Here is a 21,507-nt window from a genome sequence, read left to right as displayed (position 1 = left end):
TTCTCCATAGTGACTGTATCAATTTATATTGCCAACAATAGTGGAAGAGGCTTCCTTTTCTCCACACCCTTTCCAGCATTTGTTGCTTGTAGATTTTCAGATGATGCCCATTCTAACAGGTGTGAGGTGATACCTCATTGTTGAGTCCATTTCGTTGAGCAAGGGGTAGGTCTTGTCTATTACATATTTGGCTTATGGAACGGTATCTGTGCTAATTTCAAACTCTGGTTTTATGCAGCACCCCAACTCACCTTTCCCCTTAAGCAAGCATAAGTTGGTTTTCTAAACTTGAGACCCTGTTCTGTTTTGTAATTCAGTTCATGTGTAGCCAAGTTTACATTCCATGCATTAGTGATACCTTATGATGTTTCTTTTTCTGTGTGACTTATTTCACTTAGAATCATCGTGCCTCAATCCACTCATTATGCTGGTACAGGCCTGGTGACACAGATTTCATTGCTGAGTGGTATTCTGTTGTACATAAGTACCGCAACTTCTTTATCAATTATTTGTTCTCTGGGATATTTAACTTGTACTGTAGAAGAGGTTCCTGTAAACAGAGCCGTCCCAAATTTTGGGGTGGCTGTGTCTTTTTGATTTTAATTTCCCTAAGCTATAGGACCATAAGTGGAAATGCCCTAGACTCTATTGCTTTGTTTTTCAGATGTATCAGGAAACACCATACACTTCTCCAGAGTGGCTGTTGGCAATTTATATCCCACCCATCAGCATAACAAGGCTCCTTTTTTCCCATGGCCTGTCTTGCCTTTCTGGATTTTACACTTTTTTCAGATGGCCCTTTAGACCGGGGGAAGTGACACTTCATAGTAGTTCGGATTTCCATTGCAAGGTTGCTTGGTTTGCCAAAAAGGGCGTATGTGTTTGTTCCTGAATATATTCAGGAACAAACTCATACGCCCTTTTTTGCCAAGTGCATCATTGTCAATGTTCTGCCTCCTTTCCTATGCTTTAAATGCAAATCCAGTCTACCTCCTGAAATCGGTTTCCTGAAATTCTGCCCCGCTTTCAAGTCCTCTTCGCAGCCTTACTTCAATATATTTTTGGACGTTATCTGTCATTTATAACTCTGCAGGTTTGTGAATTACAGGGCTCCTGAGCTCCTTTCTTCAACTCGCTTTCTTGTGAGCTGGCCGCCCACCCGCAAGACTGCTTCAGGCCCTAATCTGCTTCTGACAGGGCACGCCGAGCTTTTGGTTAATTCCTCTTCCTGGTGGGAAATGAGTGTTAAATATGCCCGTGCAGACACCTACCTCACTCTCAACCCCTTGGTGATGTGGGTCCTCTGGTTTGTGGCCACCTTTGCTGGGTTCCTCACGTTTCGATGATGTGGCCCCACTAGTGTGAGGACACTCCTACCTGGTTCTCATCCACGTGTTTATGTGGACCCCCTGGTGAGAGTCTGTTCCTGGCTGTGTTCCTCACCCTTCTGTGAGGGAGACCCTCTACTGATAGGTCACTCCTGTATGGCTGGCACACATTGCCTTGGTGAAGTCAGCCGTGTGGTGGCAGTTGGAGTATGCTGGGAATCTCCTCCCACCGGTGATGAGGGCCCTCTTGTGTCAGGCCATAACTGCTGGGCTCACCAACTTTTCTTAGTGAGCCCAGTGATGCTTTGGCACTCCTCTTAGGATCCCATCTCCATGGGGATTTGGGCCTTCTGCTCTGAGGTCCCAACGGCTGGGTTGTTCACATTTTCATGATGTGGGCTCTCTAGTGTTAGTTCTCAGAGGCCTGGATCCCATAGCCTCTGTGCTCTTGGCCGCCTGCTGGGAGGTTCCAACTGCTGGATTCCTCACTTTTTTAATTTTTTGGGCCCTCTGTTGTGAGGATCCTCCTGCGTGCCTCACTCCCAGCCCCTTCGTGATGTGTGTCCTCTGGTTTGAGGCCACATGTGCTGGGTTCCTCACCTTTCGATGATGTGGGACCAATGGTCTTAGGAGACTCCTGCCTGGTTCACATCCCCTTGGTGATGTGGGCCCTCTGTTGAGAGTCTGATTCTGGCTGGGTTCCTCACCCATCTGTGAGGTGGGCCGTCTGCTGTGAGGTCACTCCTGCCTGGCTTGCTCACCTCGCCTTGTGGACATGAGCCTTCTGGTGGCACTTGGAGCCTGCTGGGAGCCTCCTCCCCTCGGTGATGAGGGCCCTCTGGCGTCAGGCCCTAACTGCTGGGCTCCCCACATTTTGTGATGTGCGCCCAGTGGTGCGAGGACACTCCAGCCAGGTTCACATCCCCATTGGGATGTGGGCCTTCTGCTCTGAGGTCCCAACGCCTGGGTTGCTCACAGTTTCATGATGTGGGCTCTCTGCTGTTAGTTCACTCCTGCCTGCATCCCATAGCTTCTGTGCTCTCGGCCGCCTGCTGGGAGGTTCCAACTGCTGGATTCCTCACCTTTCTTATTCTTTGGGCCCTCTGTTTTTAGGCTACTGCTGCCTGCCTCACTCCCATTCCCTTTGTGATATGTGTCCTCTGATTTGAGGCCACATGTGCTGGGTTCCGCACCTTTCGATGATGTGGCCCCACTGGAGGGAAGACAGTCCTGACTGGTTCCCATCCCCTTGCTGATGTGGGCCCTCAGGTGAGAGTCTGATCCTGGCTGGGTTCCTCACCCGTCTGTGAGGTGGGCCCTCTGCTGTGAGGTCAATCATGCCTGTCTGGCACACGTCACCTTGGCGACGTGGGCCCTCTGGTGGCAGTTGGAGTGTGCTGGGATCCTCCTCCCCTCGGTGATGAGGGCCCTCTTGCCTTAGGCCATAACTGCTGGGCTCCCCACATTTTTTGATGTGCGCCAAGTGAGTGAGGACACTCTTGCCAGGTTCCCATCCCCATGGGGATATGGGCCTTCTGCTCTGAGGTCAAAACGGCTGGCTTGCTCACAGTACCATGATGTGGGGCCTCTGCTGTGAGTTCACTCCGGCAAGGATCCCTTATCATCGGTGCTCTGAGCCGCCTGCTGGGAGGTTCCAACTGCTGGATTCCTCAACTTTTTTATTCTATGTGCCCTCTGTTGTGAGGCTCCTCCTGCCTGCCTCACTGCCAGCCCCTTGGTGATGACTGTCCTATGGCTTGAGGCCACATGTGCTGCGTTCCTCACCTTTCGATGATGTGGCCCCACTCGTGTGAGGACACTCCTGCCTGGTTCCCATCCCCTTGGTGAGGTGGGCCCTCTGGCGAGAGTCTAATCCTGGCTGGGTTCCTCAACGTTCTGTGAGGTAGGCCCTCTGCTGTGAGGTCACTCCTGCCTGGCTGGCACACATCACCTTGGAGATATGAGCCCTCTGGTGGCAGTTGGAGCATGCAGGGTGCCTCCTCCTTTTGGTTATGATGGCCCTCTGGCGTCAGGCCCTAAATGGTGGGCTCCCCACATTTTCTGATGTGCGCCCAGTGGTGCGAGGACACTCCAGCCAGGTTCCCATTCCCATGGGGATGTGGGCCTTCTGCGCTGAGGTCCCAGCGCCTGGGTTGCTCACAGTTTTATGATGTGGGCCTTCTGCTGTGAGTTCACTGTGGCCTGGATCCCATAGCCTCGGTGTTCTGGGCCGCCTGCTGGAAGGTCTAAATGCTGGAATCCTCACGTTTTTTATATTATGTGCCCTGTGTTGTGAGGCTACTCCTGCCTGCCTCACTCCAAGGCCCTTGGTGATGTGGGTCCTCTGGTTTGAGGACACATGTGCTGGGTTCCTCACCTTAAGATGATGAGGCCCCACTGGTGTGAGGATAATCCTGACTGGTTCCCATCCCCTTTGTGATGTGGGCCCTCTGGTGAGAGTCTGATCCTGGCTGGGTTCCTCACCCATCTGTGAGGTGGGCCCTCTACCATCAGGTAACTCTTTCCTGGCTTGCTCACCTCGCCTTGTTGACATGAGCCCTCTGGTGGCACTTGGACCCTGCTGGGAGCCTCCTCACCTCTGTGATGAGGGCCCTCTGACGTCAGGCCCTAACTGCTGGGCTCCCCAACTTTTCTTAATGAGCCCAGTGATGCTCGGACACTCCTCTTAGGTTCCCATCTCCACGGGGATGTGGGCCTTCTGCTCTGAGGTTCCAACAGCTGGGTTGATCACAATTTCATGATGTGGGCTCTCTGGTGTTAGTTCACTGTGGCCTGGATGCCATAGCCTCTGTGCTCTGGGCCGCCTGCTGGGAGGTTCCAACTTCTCGATTCCTCAACTTTTGTATTCTATGGGTCCTGTGTTGTGATGCTCCTCCTGCCTGCCTCACTCGTAACCCCTTCGTGATGTGGGTCTTTTCGTTTGAGGCCACATGTGCTGGGTGCTGCAACTTTCTATGATGTGGCCCCACTGGTGTGAGGACACTCCTGCCTGGTTCCCATCCCCTTGGTGATGTGGGCCTTCTGGTGACAGTCTTATCCTGGCTGGGTTCCTCACTCTTCTGTGAGGTAGGCCCTCTGTTGTGAGGTCACTCCTGCCTGACTTGCACACATCACCTTGGCGACGTGGGCCCTCTGTTGGCACATGGAACCTGCTGGGAGCCTCCTGCCTTCGGTGATGATGGCCCTCTAGCATCAGGCCCTAACTGCTGGGCTCCCCACGTTTTCTGATGTGAGCCCAGTGATGCCAGGACACTCCTGTCAGGTTCCCATCCCCATGGGGATGTGGGCTTTCTGCTCTGAGGTCCCAACGCCTGGGTTGCTCACAGTTTCATGATGTGGGCTCTCTGGTGTTAGTTCACTCCTGCCTGCATCCCATAGCTTCTGTTCTCTCGGCCGCCTGGTGGGAGGTTCCAAATCCTGGATTCCTCACCTTTTTTATTCTTTGGGCCCTCTGTTTTTAGGCTACTCCTACCTGCCTCACTCCCATCCCCTTTGTGATGTATGTCCTCTGATATGAGGCCACATGTGCTGGGTTCCTCACCTTTCGATGATGTGACCCCACTGGTGGGAGGACAGTCCTGACTGGTTCCCATCCCCTTGGTGTTGTGGGCCCTCTGGCGAGAGTCTCATCCTGCCTCGGTTCCTCACCCTTCTGTGAGATAGGCCCTCTGCTGTGAGGTCACTACTGCCTGGCTGGCGCATGCCACCTTGTAGACGTGGGCCCTCTGTTGGCAGTTGGAACCTGCTGGGAGTCTCCTCCCCTCAGTTATGAGGGCCCCCTGGCGTCAGACCCTAACTGCTGGGCTCCTAACATTTTCTGATATGTGCTAAGTGGTGCGAAGCCACTCCTGCCAGGTTCCCATCCCAATGGGGATGTGGGCCTTCTGTTCTGAGGTCCCAACGGCTGGGCTGCTCACAGGTTCATGATGTGGGCCCTCTGCTGTGAGTTCACTGCGGCCTGGATCCCATAGCCTCGGTGCTCTGGGCCACTTGCTGGGAGGTTCCAACTGCTGGATTCCTCAACTTTTATATTCTATGGACCCTGTGTTGTGAGGCCGGTCCTGCCAGCCTCATTCCGAACCCCTTGGTGATGTGGTTCCTCTGGTTTGAGGCTACATGTGCTGGCATCCTCACCTTTCGATGATGTTGTCCCACTGGTGTGGGGACACTCCTGCCTGGTTCCCATCCCCTTGGTGATGTGGGCCCTCTGGTGAGAGTCTGATCCTGGCTGTGTTCCTCACCCTTCTGTGAGGTGGGCCCTCTGCTGTGAGGTCACTCCTGCCGGGCTGGCACACATCGCCTTGGCGACGTTGGCCCTCTGGTGGCAGCTGGAGCCTGCTGGGAACCTCCTCCTTTCGGTGATGAGTGCCCTCTAGCGTCAGGCCCTAACTTCTGAGCACCCCACGTTTTCTGATGTGAGCCCAGTGATGCCAGGACACTCCTGTCATGTTCCCATCACCATGGGGATGTGGGTCTTCTGCTCTGAGGTCCCAATGTCTGGGTTGCTCACAGTTTCATGATATGGGCTGTCTGGTGTTTGTTCACTCCGGCCTGGATCCCCTAGCCTCTGTGTTCTTGGCCGCCTGCTGGGAGGTTCCAACTGCTGGATTCCTCACCTTTTTTATTTTTGGGCCCTCTGTTATGAGGCTCCTCCTGCCTGCCTCACTCCCAGCCCCTTGGTGAGGGGTGTCCTATGGTTTGAAGCCACATGTTCTGGGTTCCTCACCTTTAGATGATGTGGCCCAATCATGTGAGGACACTCCTGCCTGGTTCCAATCCATTTGGTGATGTGGGCCCTCTGGTGCGAGTCTGATCCTGACTGGGTTCGTCACACTTCTCTGAGGTGGGCCCTCTGCTGTGAGGTCATTCGTGCCTGGTTGGCACACATCGCCTTGGCGACGTCAGCCCTCTGGTGGCAGTTGGAGCCTGCTGGGAGCCTCCTTCCCTTGGTGATGAGGGTCCTCTGGCGTCAGGCCCTAACTGCTGGTCGCCCAAAATTTTCTGATACGTTCTCAGTGGTGCGAGGACACTCCTACCAGATTTCCATCCCCATGGGGATGTGGGCCTCCTGCTCTGTGGTCCCAATGGCTGGGTTGCTCAGTTTCATGACATGGGCCCTCTTCTGTGAGTTCACTGTGGCCTGGATCCCATAGCCTCGGTTCTCTGGGCCGCCTGCTGGGAGGTTCCAACTGCTGGATTCCTCACTTTTTTATTCTATGGGCCCAGTGTTGTGAGGCTACTCCTGCCTGCCTCACTCCGAGGCCCTTGGTGATGTGGGTCCTCTGGTTTGAGGACACATGTGCTGAGTACCTCACCTTTCGATGATGTGGCCCCACTGATGTGAAGACACTCCTGCCTGGTTCCCATCCCCTTGGTGATGTGGGCCCTCTGGTGAGAGTCTGATGTTGGCTGGGTTTCTCACCCTTCTGTGAGGTGGGACCTCTGCTGTGAGGTAACTCCTGCCTGGCTTGCTCACGTTGCCTTGGCAACGTGAGCCCTCAGGTGGCAGTTGGAGCCTGCTGGGAATCTCCTCCCCTCAGTTATGAGAGCTCTGGATAAAACAAATATGCCCTTTTTTGCCAAGTGCATTATTTTCCAAGTTCTGTCTCTTTTCCTATGCTTTAAGAGCGACTCCCGTGTACCTTCTGAAATCGGTTTCCAGCAATTCTGCCCCGCATTCAAGTCCTCTTTGCAGCCTTACTACAGTATAATTTTGGATGATAGCTGTCATTTATAACTCCAGAGGTTTGTGAATTACAGTGCCCCTGAGCTCCTTTCTTCAACTCGCTTTCTTGTGAGCTGGCCGCAAAACCACAGGATCTCTTCAGGCCCTAATCTAGTTCCAGCATGGCACATGGAGCCTTTGGTTCATTCGTCTTCCTGGTGGGAAATGAGAGTTAAATTTGCCCGTCCAGACACCTACAGATAGTCTCCCATTGCTTCTCCTTATTCCTGTTCATCTTCTGAAGAAATTGCAAACTGGGCCAAACAGGAGGTTAAAGGCACTGACTCTCCAAGTGGGGAGAGTGTTAGTAAAGCGTCTGGAAAGTTGCACCGAGTAGCAGGGGACGAAAAATGAGATACATTTGAACACGTTTCCCGATCACATGGTGGATCATATTCTGGGTTCCACATGCATGTTTTAGCTGAAGGAAGAATCCCTTACACCAGGATAGTTGGGACCCATGGAATGCGTACCATGCAATATGATTTCAAAGGGTCTGCATTTGCTCACCAAACCTCACCAATCCTATCACTGCTGCGTTTATGCTGTTGTACACACACTTAATTCTCTTTTGGAGACATATAATTCCATAGGTTTTAAGATTCTTACTAGTCAGGTATATTCTTAGGCGTTTAATATGGCGTGTTGAGTCCACTTCATTGACCAAGGAGTAGCTCTTGTCTATTACATATTTGGCTTATGGAACGGTATCTGTGCTAGTTTCAATCTCTGGTTTTATGCACCACCCCAACTCACCTTTCCCGTTAAGCAAGCATAAGTTGGTTTTCTACATTTGAGACCCTGTTCTGTTTTGTAATTCAGTTCCTGTGTAGCCAAGTTTACATTCCGTGTAGTAGTGATATCTTATGATGTTTCTTTTTCTGTGTGACTTATTTCACTTAGAATCATCGTACCTGAATCCACTCATTATGCTTCTACGGGCCTGATGGCATAGATTTCATTGCTGAGTGATATTGCATTGTACATAAGTACCACAACTTCTTTATCCAGTTTTCGCTTTCTGCAATATTCAACTTGTACCGTAAACGAGGTTCTTGTAAACAGAGCCGTCCCAAACTTTGGGTTGGCTGTGTCTTTTTGATTTTAATTTCCCTAATCTATAGGACCATAAGTGGAAGTGCCCTAGGCTCTGATGCTTTGTTTTTTAGATGTTTCAGGAAACACCATACACTTCTCCAGAGTGGCTGTTGGCAATTTACATCCCGCCCATCAGCATAACAAGGCTCCCAGTTCTCCATGGCCTGTCCTGCCTTTCTGGATTTTACACTTTTTTCAGATGGCCGTTTGCCTGGGGGGCAGTGAGACTTCATTGTAGTGCAGATTTCCTTTGCAAGCTTGCTTGGTTGGCCAAAAAGTGCGTATGCGTTTTTTCCTGAATATATTCAGGAAAAAACGCATACGCCCTTTTTGGCCAAGTGCATCATTGTGGACGTTCTGCCTCTTTTCCTATGCTTTAAATGCAATTCCAGTCGACCTCCTGAAATCGGTTTCCTGCAATTCTGCCCCGCTTTCAAGTCCTCTTGGCAGCCTTACTTCAATATATTTTTGGACGATAGCTGTCATTTATAACTCTGCAGGTTTGTGAATTACAGTGCCCCTGAGCTCCTTTCTTCAACTCGCTTTCTTGTGAGCTTACCGCAACACCGCTGGATTGCTTCAGGCCCTAGTGTGGTTCCGGCACGGCACGCTGAGCCTTTGGTTAATTCCTCTTCCTGGTGGGAAATGAGAGTTAAATTTGCCCGTCCAGACACCTCCAGCTAGTCTCTCATTGGTTCTCCCTATTCCTGTTCATTTTCCGCAGAAATTGCAAACTGGGCCAAACAGGAGGTTAAAGGCACTGACTCTCCAAGGTGGGAGAGTGTTAGTAAAGCGTCTGGAATGTTGCACCCGACTATCAGGGGACGAAAACTGAGACACATTTGAACACGTTTCCCAATGACACGGTGGATCATACTCTGGGTTCCACATGCATGTTTTAGCTGAAGGAAGAATCCCTTAAAGCTGGAGAGTTGAGACCCATGGAATGGGTACCATGCAATATGACTTCAAAGGGTCTGCATTTGCTCACTGAACCTCACCAATTCTATCACTGCTGCGTTTATGCCGCTGTACACACGCTTGATTCTCTTTCGGAGACAAATAAATCTATAGGTTTTAATATTCTTTCTAGTCAGGTATATTCTTAGGCGTTTAATATGGGGTGTTGAGTCCACTTTGTTGAGCAAGGAGTAGCTTTTGTCTATTACATATTTGGCTTATGGAACGGTATCTGTGCTAATTTCAATCTCTGGTTTTATGCAGCACAACTACTCACCTTTCCCCTTAAGCAAGCAGAAGTTGGTTTTCTACATTTGAGACCCTGTTCTGCTTTGTAATTCAGTTCCTGTGTAGCCACTTTTACATTCCGTGTATTAGAGATATCTTATGATGTTTCTTTTTCTGTGTGACTCATTTCACTTAGAATCTTCGTACCTGAATCCACTCATTAGGCTGCTACAGGCCTGATGACATAGATTTCATTGCTGAGTGATATTGCATTGTACGTAAGTCCCACAACTTCTTTATCCATTTTTCGCTTTCTGTGATATTGAACTTGTAACGTAAACGAGGTTCTTGTAAACAGAGCCGTCCCAAACTTTGGGGTGGCTGTGTCTTTTTGATTTTAATTTCCCTAAGCTATAGGACCATAAGTGGAAGTGCCCTAGGCTCTGTTGCTTTGTTTTTTAGATGTTTCAGGAAACACCATACACTTCTCCAGAGTGGCTGTTGGCAATTTACATCCCGCCCATCTGCAGAACAAGTCTCCCAGTTCTCCATGGCCTGTCCTGCCTTTCTGGATTTTACACTTTTTTCTAATGGCCCTTTTGACTGGGGGGCAGTGAGACTTCATTGTAGTGCAGATTTCCTTTGCAAGCTTGCTTGGTTGGCCAAAAGGGGCGGATGCATTTTTTCCTGAATATATTCAGGAAAAAACGCATACGCCCCTTTTGGACAAGTGCATCATTGTGGACGTTCTACCTCTTTTCCTATGCTTTGTATGCAATTCCAGTCTACCTCCTGAAATCGGTTTCCTGCAATTCTGCCCCGCTTTCAAGTCCTCTTGGCAGCCTTACTTCAATATATTTTTGGACGATAGCTGTCATTTATAACTCTGCAGGTTTGTGAATGACAGTGCCCCTGAGCTCCTTTCTTCAACTCGCTTTCTTCTCAGCTGGCCGCAACACAGCAGGATTGCTTCAGGCCCTAGTGTGGTTCCGGCATGGCATGCTGAGCCTTTGGTTAATTCCTCTTTCTGGTGGGAAATGAGAGTTAAATTTGCCCGTCCAGACACCTCCAGCTAGTCTGTCATTGGTTCTCCCTATTGCTGTTCATCTTATACAGAAATTGCAAACTGGGCCAAACAGGAGGTTAAAGGCACTGACTTTCCAAGTGGGAAGAGTGTTAGTAAAGCGCCTGGAATGTTGCACCCGAGTACCAGGGGACGAAAACTGAGACATATTTGAACACGTTTCCCGATCACACGGTGGATCATCCTCTGGGTTACACATGCATGTTTTAGCTGAAGGAAGAATCCCTTAAACATGGAGGGTTGAGACCCATGGAATGGGTACCATGCAATATGACTTCAAAGGGTCTGCATTTTCTAACCGTACCTCACCAATCCTATCACTGCTGCGTTTATGCCGCTGTACACACTCTTGATTCACTTTCGGAGACATATAAATCCATAGGTTTTAAGGTTCTTACTAGTCAGGTATATCCTTAGGCCTTTAATATGGGGTGTTGAGTCCACTTCGTTGAGCAAGGAGTAGCTCTTGTCTATTACATATTTGGCTTATGGAACGGTATCTGTGCTAATTTCAATCTCTGGTTTTATGCAGCACCCAAACTCACCTTTCTCCTTCAGCAAGCATAAGCTGGTTTTCTACATTTGAGACCCTGTTTTGTTTTGTAATTCAGTTCCTGTGTAGCCAAGTTTACATTCCGTTTAGTAGTGATATCTTATGATGTTTCTTTTTCTGTGTGACTTATTTCACTTAGCATCATCGTAACTGAATCCACTCATTATGCTGCTACGGGCCTGGTGACATAGATTTCATTGCTGAGTGATATTGCATTGTACGTAAGTACCACAACTTCTTTATCCATTTTTCGCTTTCTGTGATATTGAACTTGTACTGTAAACGAGGTTCTTGTAAACAGAGCCGTCCCAAACTTTGGGGTGGCTGTGTCTTTTTGACTTTAATTTCCCTAAGCTATAGGACCATAAGTGGAAGTGCCCTAGGCTCTGTTGCTTTGTTTTTTAGATGTTTTAGGAAACACCATACAGTTCTCCAGAGTGGCTGTTGGCAATTTACATCCCGCCCATCAGCATAACAAGGCTCCCAGTTCTCCATGGCCTGTCCTGCCTCTCTGGATTTTACACTTTTTTCAGATGGCCCTTTTGACTGCGGGGCAGTGAGACTTCATTGTAGTGCAGATTTCCTTTGCAAGCTTGCTTGGTTGGCCAAAAAGGGCGTATGCGTTTTTTCCTGAATATATTCAGGAAAAAACGCATACGCCCTTTTTGGCCACGTGCATCATTGTGGACGTTCTGCCTCTTTTCCTATGCTTTACATGCAATTCCAGTCTACCTCTTGAAATGGGTTTCCTGCAATTCTGCCCCCTTTCAAGTCCTCTTGGCAGCCTTACTTCAATATTTTTTTGGACGATAGCTGACATTTATAACTCTGCAGGTTTGTGAATCACAGTGCCCCTGAGCTCCTTTCTTCAACTCGCTTTCTTGTGAGCTGGCCGCAACACCGCAGGATTGCTTCCGGCCCTAGTGTGGATCCGGCATGGCACGCTGAGCCTTTGGTTAATTCCACTTCCTGGTGGGAAATGAGAGTTCAATTTGCCCGTCCAGACATCTCCAGCTAGTCACTCATTGGTTCTCCCTATTCCAGTTCATCTTCCACAGGAATTGCAAACTGGGCCAAAGAGGAGGTTAAAGGTACTGACTCTCCAAGTGGGGAGAATGTTAGTAAACGGTCTGCAATGTTGAACCCGAGTACCAGGGGAAGAAATCTGTGATGCATTTAAAAACGTTTCCCGATCACACTGCAGACCATACTCTGGGTTCCTCATGCATGTTTTAGCTGAAGGAAGAATCCCTTAAACCAGGAGAGTTGGGACCCATGGAATGGGTACCATGCAATATGACTTCAAAGGGTCTGCATTTGCTCACCGAATCTCACCAATCCTCTCAACCCCAAGTGTCCACACTTATGTGTCACCAAGCTCTGGGTGTAGATGTGGTAAATCCAGGTTGCATCACAAGCCCTGAATGAATTATTTAAGAATTGCTCTCTATTTCACTGTCATTGTGTTTTCTTTAAGGAATTTATTTTTATAATGGGATTTATCTGATTTTCACTACTGCTTTTATGCCGCTGTACATATGCATGATTCTCTTACAGAGACATATAAATCCATAGGTTTTAAGATTCTTACTAGTCAGGTATATTCCTAAGCGTTGAATATGGGGTGTTGAGTCCTTTTCCTTGAGCCAGTAGTAGGTCTGGTCTATTACATAATTGGCTTATGGAATGGTATCTGTGCTAATTTCAATCTCTGGTTTTATGAAGCTCCCCAACTCACCTTTCCCCTTAAGCAAGCATAAGTTGGTATTCTAAGTTTGAGACACTGTTCTGTTTTGTAATTCAGTTCCTGTGTAGCCAAGTTTACATTTTGTGTATTAGAGATATCTTATGATGTTTCTTTTTCTGTGTGACTTATTTCACTTGGAATCATCGTACCTGGATCCACTCATTATGCTGCTACGGGCCTCATAACATAGATTTCATTGCTGAGTGATATTGCATTTTACGTAAGTACCACAACTTCTTTATCCATTTTTCGCTTTCTGGGATATTGAAATGGTACCGTAAACGAGGTTCTTGTAAACACAGCTGTCCCACAATTGGGGTGGATGTGTCTTTTTGATGTTAATTTCCCTAAGCCATAGAACCATAAGTGGAAGTGCCCTAGGCTCTGTTACTTTGTTTTTTCGATGTTTCAGGAAACACCATACACTTCTCCAGAGTGGCTGTTGGCAATTTACATCCCGCCCATCAGCATATAAGGCTCCCTGTTCTCCATGGCCTGTCCTGCCTTTCTGGGTTTTACACTTTTTTCAGATGGCCCTTTTGACGGGGGGGAAGTGAGACTTCATTGTAGTGCAGATTTCCTTTGCAAGCTTGCTTGGTTGGCCAAAAAGGGCATATGCGTTCTTTCCTGAATATATTCAGGAAAAAACGCATACGCCCTTTTTGGCCAAGTGCATCATTGTCGACGTTCTGCCTCTTTTCTTATGCTTTAAATGCAATTCCAGTCTACCTCCTGAAATCGGTTAACTGCAATTGTGCCCCGCTTTCAAGTCCTCTTGGTAGCCTTACTTCAATATAATTTTGGACGATAGCTGTCATTTATATGTCGGCAGGTTTGTGAATTACAGTGTCCCTGAGCTCCTTTCTTCAACTCGCTTTCATGTGAGCTGGCCGCAAAACCACTAGATCACTTCAGGCCGTAATCTTGTTCCCACACTGCACACTGAGCCTTTGGTTAATTCCTCTTCCTGGTGGGACATGAGAGGTAAATTTGCCGGGCCAGACAGCTACAGCTAGTCTCTCATTGGTTCTCCCTATTACACGTCATCTTCCACAGAAATTGCAAACTGGGTCAAACAGGAGGTTAAAGGCACTGACTCTCCAAGTGGGGAGAGTGTTAGTAAACAAACTGGAATGTTGAACCCAAGTACCAGTACCGGAGATACATTTAAAAACTTTTCCCGATCATACGGTGGACCATACTCTGGGTTCCCCATGCATGTTTTAGTGGAAGAAATAGTCCCTTATACCTGGAGAGTTGGCACCCATGGAATGGGTACCATGCAATATGACTTCACAGGGTCTGCATTTGCTCACCGAACCTCACCAATCCTATCAGCCCCAAGTGTCCAGACTTATGTATCACCCCGCTCTGGGTGTAGAAGTTGAAAATCCAGCTTGCATCACAAGCCCTGAATGAATTATCTAAGAATTGCTCTCTATTTCACTGTCATTGTGTTTTGTTTAAGAAATGTATTTTTATAATGGGATTTAGTGGATTTTCACTGCTGCGTTTATGCCAGTTTACACATGCTTGATTCTCTTATGGAGACATATAAATCCATAGGTTTTAAGATTCTTACTAGTCAGGTATATTCCTAGGCATTGAATATGGGGTTTTGAGTCCATTTCGCTGAGCAAGGAGTAGGTCTTGCCTATTACGTATTTGGCTTATGGAACGGTATTTGTGCTAATTTCAATTTCTGGTTTATGCAGCACCCCAACTCACCTTTCCACTTATGCAAGCATAAGGTGGTTTTCTACATTTGAGACCCTGTTCTGTTTTGTAATTCAGTTCCTGTGTAGCCAAGTTTACATTCCGTGTATTAGTTATATCTTATGATGTTTCTTTTTCTGTGTGACTTATTTACTTAGAATCATGGTAACTGAATCCACTCATTATACTGCTATGGGCCTGATGACATAGATTTCATTGCTGAGTGATATTGCATTGTATGTAAGTACCACAACTTCTTTATCGATTTTTTGCTTTCTGGGATATTGAACTTCTACCGTAAACGAGGTACTTGTAAACAGAGCCATGCCAAACTCTGGGGTGGCTGTGTCTTTTTGATTTTAATTTCCCTAAGCTATAGGACCATAAGTGGAAGTGCCCTAGGCTCTGTTGCTTTGTTTTTTAGATGTTTCAGGAACACCATACACTTCTCCAGAGTGGCTGTTGGCAATTTACATCATGCCCATCAGCATAACAAGGCTCCCTGTTCTCCATGGCCTGTCCTGCCTTTCTGGATTTTACTCTTTTTTCAGATGGCCCTTTTAACCGGGGGCAGTGAGACATCATTGTAGTGCAGATTTCCTTCGCAAGCTTGCTTGGTTGGCCAAAAAGGGCGTATGCGTTTTTTCCTGAATATATTCAGGAAAAAACGCATACGCCCTTTTTGGCCAAGTGCATCACTGTCGACGTTCTGCCTCTTTTCCTATGCTTTAAATGCAATTCAGGTCTACCTCCTAAAATCGGTTTCCTGCAATTCTGCCCCGCTTTCAAGTCCTCTTGGCAGCCTTACTTCAATATATTTTTGGACGATAGCTGTCATTTATAACTCTGCAGGTTTGCGAATTACAGTGCCCCTAAGCTCCTTTCTTCAACTCGCCTTTTTTGAGCTGGCCACGAACCCGCAGGATTGCTTCAGGCCCTAATCTGTTTCCAGCCTGGCACGCTGAGCCTTTGGTTAATTCCTCTTCCTGGTGGGAAATGAGAGTTCAATTTGCCCATCAGGACACCTCCAGCTAGTCTCTCATTCGTTCTCCCTATTCCAGTTCATCTTCCACAGGAATTGCAAACTGGGCCAAAGAGGAGGTTAAAGACACTGACTCTCCAAGTGGGGAGAATGTTAGTAAAGGGTCTGCAATGTTGAACCCGAGTACCAGGGGAAGAAATCTGAGATGCATTTAAAAACGTTTCCCGAACACACTGCAGACCATACTCTGGGTTCCCCATGCATGTTTTAGCTGAAGGAAGAATCCCTTAAACCAGGAAAGTTGGGACCCATGGAATGGGTACCATGCAATATGACTTCAAAGGGTCTGCATTTGCTCACCGAATCTCACCAATCCTATCAGACCCAAGTGTCCAGACTTATGTATCACTCCGCTCCGGGTGTAGAAGTTGAAAATCCAGCTTGCATCACAAGCCCTGAATGAATTATCTAAGAATTGCTCTCTATTTCACTGTCATTGTGTTTTGTTTAAGAAATGTATTTTTATAATGGGATTTAGTGGATTTTCACTGCTGCGTTTATGCCAGTTTACACATGCTTGATTCTCTTATGGAGACATATAAATCCATATTTTTTAAGATTCTTACTAGTCAGGTATATTCCTAGGCATTGAATATGGGGTTTTGAGTCCATTTCGCTGAGCAAGGAGTAGGTCTTGCCTATTACGTATTTGGCTTATGGAACGGTATTTGTGCTAATTTCAATTTCTGGTTTATGCAGCACCCCAACTCACCTTTCCACTTAAGCAAGCATAAGGTGGTTTTCTACATTTGAGACCCTGTTCTGTTTTGTAATTCAGTTCCTGTGTAGCCAAGTTTACATTCCGTGTATTAGTGATATCTTATGATGTTTCTTTTTCTGTGTGACTTATTTCACTTAGAATCATCGTACCTGAATCCACTCATTATACTGCTATGGGCCTGATGACATAGATTTCATTGCTGAGTGATATTGCATTGTACGTAAGTACCACAACTTCTTTATCGATTTTTTGCTTTCTGGGATATTGAACTTCTACCGTAAACGAGGTCCTTGTAAACAGAGCCATGCCAAACTCTGGGGTGGCTGTGTCTTTTTGATTTTAATTTCCCTAAGCTATAGGCCCATAAGTGGAAGTGCCCTAGGCTCTGTTGCTTTGTTTTTTAGATGTTTCAGGAACACCATACACTTCTCCAGAGTGGCTGTTGGCAATTTACATCATGCCCATCAGCATAACAAGGCTCCCTGTTCTCCATGGCCTGTCCTGCCTTTCTGGATTTTACTCTTTTTTCAGATGGCCCTTTTAACCGGGGGCAGTGAGACATCATTGTAGTGCAGATTTCCTTCACAAGCTTGCTTGGTTGGCCAAAAAGGGCGTATGCGTTTTTTCCTGAATATATTCAGGAAAAAACGCATACGCCCTTTTTCGCCAAGTGCATCACTGTCGACGTTCTGCCTCTTTTCCTATGCTTTAAATGCAATTCAGGTCTACCTCCTAAAATCGGTTTCCTGCAATTCTGCCCTGCTTTCAAGTCCTCTTGGCAGCCTTACTTCAATATATTTTTGGACGATAGCTGTCATTTATAACTCTGCAGGTTTGTGAATTACAGTGCCCCTGAGCTCCTTTCTTCAACTCGCTTTCTTTTGAGCTGGCCACGAACCCGCAGGATTGCTTCAGGCCCTAATCTGTTTCCAGCCTGGCACGCTGAGCCTTTGGTTAATTCCTCTTCCTGGTGGGAAATGAGAGTTCAATTTGCCCGTCAGGACACCTCCAGCTAGTCTCTCATTCGTTCTCCCTATTCCAGTTCATCTTCCACAGGAATTGCAAACTGGGCCAAAGAGGAGGTTAAAGACACTGACTCTCCAAGTGGGGAGAAAGTTAGTAAAGGGTCTGCAATGTTGAACCCGAGTACCAGGGGAAGAAATCTGAGATGCATTTAAAAACGTTTCCCGATCACACTGCAGACCATACTCTGGGTTCCTCATGCATGTTTTAGCTGAAGGAAGAATCCCTTAAACCAGGAGAGTTGGGACCCATGGAATGGGTACCATGCAATATGACTTCAAAGGGTCTGCATTTGCTCACCGAATCTCACCAATCCTATCAGATCCAAGTGTCCAGACTTATGTGTCACCAAGCTCTGGGTGTAGATGTGGTAAATCCAGGTTGCATCACAAGCCCTGAATGAATTATTTAAGAATTGCTCTCTATTTCACTGTCATTGTGTTTTCTTTAAGGAATTTATTTTTATAATGGGATTTATCTGATTTTCACTACTGCTTTTATGCCGCTGTACATATGCATGATTCTCTTACAGAGACATATAAATCCATAGGTTTTAAGATTCTTACTAGTCAGGTATATTCCTAAGTGTTGAATATGGGGTGTTGAGTCCTTTTCCTTGAGCCAGGAGTAGGTCTGGTCTATTACATAATTGGCTTATGGAATGGTATCTGTGCTAATTTCAATCTCTGGTTTTATGAAGCTCCCCAACTCACCTTTCCCCTTAAGCAAGCATAAGTTGGTATTCTAAGTTTGAGACACTGTTCTGTTTTGTAATTCAGTTCCTGTGTAGCCAAGTTTACATTTTGTGTATTAGAGATATCTTATGATGTTTCTTTTTCTGTGTGACTTATTTCACTTGGAATCATCGTACCTGGATCCACTCATTATGCTGCTACGGGCCTCATAACATAGATTTCATTGCTGAGTGATATTGCATTTTACGTAAGTACCACAACTTCTTTATCCATTTTTCGCTTTCTGGGATATTGAAATGGTACCGTAAACGAGGTTCTTGTAAACACAGCTGTCCCACAATTGGGGTGGATGTGTCTTTTTGATGTTAATTTCCCTAAGCCATAGAACCATAAGTGGAAGTGCCCTAGGCTCTGTTACTTTGTTTTTTCGATGTTTCAGGAAACACCATACACTTCTCCAGAGTGGCTGTTGGCAATTTACATCCCGCCCATCAGCATATAAGGCTCCCTGTTCTCCATGGCCTGTCCTGCCTTTCTGGGTTTTACACTTTTTTCAGATGGCCCTTTTGACCGGGGGGAAGTGAGACTTCATTGTAGTGCAGATTTCCTTTGCAAGCTTGCTTGGTTGGCCAAAAAGGGCGTATGCGTTCTTTCCTGAATATATTCAGGAAAAAACGCATACGCCCTTTTTGGCCAAGTGCATCATTGTCGACGTTCTGCCTCTTTTCTTATGCTTTAAATGCAATTCCAGTCTACCTCCTGAAATCGGTTAACTGCAATTGTGTCCCGCTTTCAAGTCCTCTTGGTAGCCTTACTTCAATATAATTTTGGACGATAGCTGTCATTTATATGTCGGCAGGTTTGTGAATTACAGTGTCCCTGAGCTCCTTTCTTCAACTCGCTTTCATGTGAGCTGGCCGCAAAACCACTAGATCACTTCAGGCCGTAATCTTGTTCCCACACTGCACACTGAGCCTTTGGTTAATTCCTCTTCCTGGTGGGACATGAGAGGTAAATTTGCCGGGCCAGACAGCTACAGCTAGTCTCTCATTGGTTCTCCCTATTACACGTCATCTTCCACAGAAATTGCAAACTGGGTCAAACAGGAGGTTAAAGGCACTGACTCTCCAAGTGGGGAGAGTGTTAGTAAACAAACTGGAATGTTGAACCCGAGTACCAGTACCAGAGATACATTTAAAAACTTTTCCCGATCATACAGTGGACCATACTCTGGGTTCCCCATGCATGTTTTAGTGGAAGAAATAGTCCCTTATACCTGGAGAGTTGGCACCCATGGAATGGGTACCATGCAATATGACTTCACAGGGTCTGCATTTGCTCACCGAACCTCACCAATCCTATCAGCCCCAAGTGTCCAGACTTATGTATCACCCCGCTCTGGGTGTAGAAGTTGAAAATCCAGCTTGCATCACAAGCCCTGAATGAATTATCTAAGAATTGCTCTCTATTTCACTGTCATTGTGTTTTGTTTAAGAAATGTATTTTTATAATGGGATTTAGTGGATTTTCACTGCTGCGTTTATGCCAGTTTACACATGCTTGATTCTCTTATGGAGACATATAAATCCATAGGTTTTAAGATTCTTACTAGTCAGGTATATTCCTAGGCATTGAATATGGGGTTTTGAGTCCATTTCGCTGAGCAAGGAGTAGGTCTTGCCTATTACGTATTTGGCTTATGGAATGGTATTTGTGCTAATTTCAATTTCTGGTTTATGCAGCACCCCAACTCACCTTTCCACTTATGCAAGCATAAGGTGGTTTTCTACATTTGAGACCCTGTTCTGTTTTGTAATTCAGTTCCTGTGTAGCCAAGTTTACATTCCGTGTATTAGTGATATCTTATGATGTTTCTTTTTCTGTGTGACTTATTTACTTAGAATCATGGTAACTGAATCCACTCATTATACTGCTATGGGCCTGATGACATAGATTTCATTGCTGAGTGATATTGCATTGTACGTAAGTACCACAACTTCTTTATCGATTTTTTGCTTTCTGGGATATTGAACTTCTACCGTAAACGAGGTCCTTGTAAACAGAGCCATGCCAAACTCTGGGGTGGCTGTGTCTTTTTGATTTTAATTTCCCTAAGCTATAGGCCCATAAGTGGAAGTGCCCTAGGCTCTGTTGCTTTGTTTTTTAGATGTTTCAGGAACACCATACACTTCTCCAGAGTGGCTGTTGGCAATTTACATCATGCCCATCAGCATAACAAGGCTCCCTGTTCTCCATGGCCTGTCCTGCCTTTCTGGATTTTACTCTTTTTTCAGATGGCCCTTTTAACCGGGGGCAGTGAGACATCATTGTAGTGCAGATTTCCTTCGCAAGCTTGCTTGGTTGGCCAAAAAGGGCGTATGCGTTTTTTCCTGAATATATTCAGGAAAAAACGCATACGCCCTTTTTGGCCAAGTGCATCACTGTCAACGTTCTGCCTCTTTTCCTATGCTTTAAATGCAATTCAGGTCTACCTCCTAAAATCGGTTTCCTGCAATTCTGCCCCGCTTTCAAGTCCTCTTGGCAGCCTTACTTCAATATATTTTTGGACGATAGCTGTCATTTATAACTCTGCAGGTTTGCGAATTACAGTGCCCCTAAGCTCCTTTCTTCAACTCGCCTTTTTTGAGCTGGCCACGAACCCGCAGGATTGCTTCAGGCCCTAATCTGTTTCCAGCCTGGCACGCTGAGCCTTTGGTTAATTCCTCTTCCTGGTGGGAAATGAGAGTTCAATTTGCCCATCAGGACACCTCCAGCTAGTCTCTCATTCGTTCTCCCTATTCCAGTTCATCTTCCACAGGAATTGCAAACTGGGCCAAAGAGGAGGTTAAAGACACTGACTCTCCAAGTGGGGAGAATGTTAGTAAAGGGTCTGCAATGTTGAACCCGAGTACCAGGGGAAGAAATCTGAGATGCATTTAAAAACGTTTCCCGATCACACTGCAGACCATACTCTGGGTTCCCCATGCATGTTTTAGCTGAAGGAAGAATCCCTTAAACCAGGAGAGTTGGGACCCATGGAATGGGTACCATGCAATATGACTTCAAAGGGTCTGCATTTGCTCACCGAATCTCACCAATCCTATCAGCCCCAAGTGTCCAGACTTATGTATCACTCCGCTCCGGGTGTAGAAGTTGAAAATCCAGCTTGCATCACAAGCCCTGAATGAATTATCTAAGAATTGCTCTCTATTTCACTGTCATTGTGTTTTGTTTAAGAAATGTATTTTTATAATGGGATTTAGTGGATTTTCACTGCTGCCTTTATGCCAGTTTACACATGCTTGATTCTCTTATGGAGACATATAAATCCATAGCTTTTAAGATTCTTACTAGTCAGGTATATTCCTAGGCATTGAATATGGGGTTTTGAGTCCATTTCGCTGAGCAAGGAGTAGGTCTTGCCTATTACGTATTTGGCTTATGGAACGGTATTTGTGCTAATTTCAATTTCTGGTTTATGCAGCACCCCAACTCACCTTTCCACTTAAGCAAGCATAAGGTGGTTTTCTACATTTGAGACCCTGTTCTGTTTTGTAATTCAGTTC

The sequence above is a fragment of the Orcinus orca genome, chromosome 1, assembly GCF_937001465.1.
Source record: "Orcinus orca chromosome 1, mOrcOrc1.1, whole genome shotgun sequence".
NCBI classification, from domain to species: Eukaryota; Metazoa; Chordata; class Mammalia; order Artiodactyla; family Delphinidae; genus Orcinus; species Orcinus orca.
This window is presented reverse-complemented; position numbering follows the sequence as displayed.